The sequence below is a fragment of the Schistocerca gregaria genome, unplaced genomic scaffold (genome assembly GCF_023897955.1).
Source record: "Schistocerca gregaria isolate iqSchGreg1 unplaced genomic scaffold, iqSchGreg1.2 ptg000049l, whole genome shotgun sequence".
NCBI classification, from domain to species: Eukaryota; Metazoa; Arthropoda; class Insecta; order Orthoptera; family Acrididae; genus Schistocerca; species Schistocerca gregaria.
Genome location: NW_026061705.1, coordinates 135,834 through 138,901, shown reverse-complemented (window position 1 = coordinate 138,901; position 3,068 = coordinate 135,834).

The window sequence follows — 3,068 nt, the reverse complement described above, 5'->3', positions numbered from 1 at the left end:
CGTCACATTGGCCACTCTTCTCTCTGAAACGGTTGTACTTATCGTCTGCAAAGCTATGTCGTATGTTGCGGTAGGCGGAGACACTAAAACCACCACAGTAGAACACAGATGAAGCTTCTAATTTGATGTAATAGCCAGTAAGAAGTAGTACAATTGAAGTTTTAGGTATTGATTATTGACTTTTTAGCTGGCTTTGATGCCTTGGACATGAGCTAGGACCATAAGATTCTGCATAGATGGAGGACTAGCAGCCGAGTTGCACGGGAGAATGTGAAAAGTGTTCATATGTAGTAAAAACCTGAGAAATCCGTCCGTTTTCGTCATTTGTTATCGAATCGACTTAAAGCCAGATCGTCACATTGGCCGCTCTTCTCTCTGAAACGGTTGTACTTATCGTCTGCAAAGCTATGTCGCGTGCTGCGGTATGCGGAGACTCTAAAAGCACCATAGTAGAACACAGATGAAGCATCTAAGTTGATGTAATAGCCAGTAAGTAGTAGTACAATTCAAGTTTTAGGTATCGATTATTGTCTTTTTAGCTGGCTTTGGTGCCTTGGACATGAGCTAGGACCTTAAGAATCTGCATTAAAGGAGGACTAGCAGCCGAGTTGCACGGGAGAATGTGAAAAGTGTTCAAATAGAGTAAAAACCTGAGAAATCCGTCTATTTTCGTCATTTTTATCGAATCGACTTAAAGCCAAATCGTCACATTGGCCGCTCTGCTCTCTGAAACGGTTGTACTTATCGTCTGCAAAGCTATGTCGCGAACGGCGGTATTCGGAGACACTAAAAGCACCATAGTAGAACACAGATGTAGCTTCTAAGATGATGTAATAGCCAGTAAGAAATAGTACAATTCAACTTTTAGGAATCGGTTATTGACTTTTTACCCTTGTTTGGTGCCTTGGACATGAGCTAGGAACTTAAGATTTTACATGCAGGAGGACTAGCAGCCGAGTTGCACGGGGGAATGTGTAAAGTGTTCATATGTAGTAAAAACCTGAGAAATCCGTCCGTTTTCGTCATTTGTTATCGAATCGACTTAAAGCCAGATCGTCACATTGGCCGCTCTTCTCTCTGAAACGCTTGTACTCATCGTGTGCAGGGCTATGTCGCGTGCTGCGGTATGCGGAGACACTAAAAGCACCATAGTAGAACACACATGAAGCTTCTAAGTTGATGTAATAGCCAGTAAGAAGTAGTACAATTCAAGTTTTAGGTATCGATTATTGACTTTTTAGCTGGCTTTGGTGCCTTGGACATGAGCTAGGAACTTAAGATTCTGCATGAAAGGAGGACTAGCAGCCGAGTTACACAGGAGAATGTGAAAAGTGTTTATATGTAGTAAAAACCTGAGAAATCCGTCCGTTTTCGTCATTTGTTATCGAATCGACTTAAAGCCAGATCGTCACATTGGCCGCTCTTCTCTCTGAAACGGTTGTACTTATCGTCTGCAAAGCTATGTCGCGTGCTGCGGCATTCGGGGACACTAAAATCACCCTAGTGGAACACAGATAAAGCTTCTATGTTGATATAATAGCCAGTAAGAAGTAGTACAATCCAAGTTTTAGGTATCGGTTATTGACTTTTTTGCTGGCTTTGATGCCTTGGACATGAGCTAGGACCTTAAGATTCTGCATGAAAGGAGGACTAGCAGCCGAATTGCACGGGAGAATTTGAAAAGTGTTCATATGTAGTAAAAACCTGAGAAATCCGTCCGTTTTCGTCATTTGATATCGAATCGACTTAAAGCCAGATTGTCACATTGGCCGCTCTTCTCTCTGAAACGGTTGCACTTATCGTCTGCAATGCTATGTCTCGTGCTGCGCTATGCGGAGACACTAAAAGCACCATAGTAGAACACAGATGAAGCTTCTAAGTTGATGTAATAGCCAGTAAGAAGTAGTACAATTCAAGGTTTAGGTATCGATTATTGACTTTTTAGCTGGCTTTGGTGCCTTGGACATGAGCTAGGACCTTAAGATTCTGCATGAAAGGAGGACAAGCAGCCGAGCTGCACGGGAGAATGTGAAAAGTGTTCAAATAGAGTAAAAACCTGAGAAATCCGTCCGTTTTGGTCATTTTTATCGAATCGACTTAAAGCCAAATCGTCATATTGGCCGCTCTGCTCTCTGAAACGGTTGTATTTATCGTCTGCAAAGCTATGTCGCGTACTGCGGTATTCGGAGACACTAAAAGCACCATAGTATAACACAGATGTAGCTTCTAAGATGATGTAATAGCCAGTAAGAAGTAGTACAATTCAAGTTTTAGGTATCGATTATTGACTTTTTAGCTGGCTTTGGTGCCTTGGACATGAGCTACGACCTTAAGATTCTGCATGAAAGGAGGACTAGCAGCCGAGTTGCACGGGAGAATGTGAAAAGTGTTCATATGTAGTAAAAACCTGGGAAATCCGTCCGTTTTCGTCATTTGTTATCGAATCGACTTAAAGCCAGATCGTCATATTGGCCGCTCTTCTCTCTGAAACGGTTGTACTTATCGTCTGCAAAGCTATGTCGTATGCTGCGGTAGGCGGAGACACTAACACCACCACAGTAGAACACAGATGAAGCTTCTAATTTGATGTAATAGCCAGTAAGAAGTAGTACAATTCAAGTTTTAGGTATTGATTATTGACTTTTAAGCTGGCTTTGATGCCTTGGACATGAGCTAGGACCTTAAGAATCTGCATGAAAGGAGGATTAGCAGCCGAGTTGCACGGGAGAATGTGAAAAGTGTTCATATGTAGTAAAAACCTGAGAAATCCGTCCGTTTTCGTCATTTGTTATCGAATCGACTTAAAGCCAGATCGTCACATTGGCCGCTCTTCTCTCTGAAACGGTTGTACTTATCGTCTTCAAAGCTATGTCACGTGCTGCGGTATGCGGAGACACTAAAAGCACCATAGTAGAACACAGATGAAGCTTCTAAGTTGATGTAATAGCCAGTAAGAAGTAGTACAATTCAAGTTTTAGGTATCGATTATTGATTTTTTAGCTGGCTTTGGTGCCTTGGACATGAGCTACGACCTTACGATTCTGCATCAAAAAGAGGACTAGCAGCCG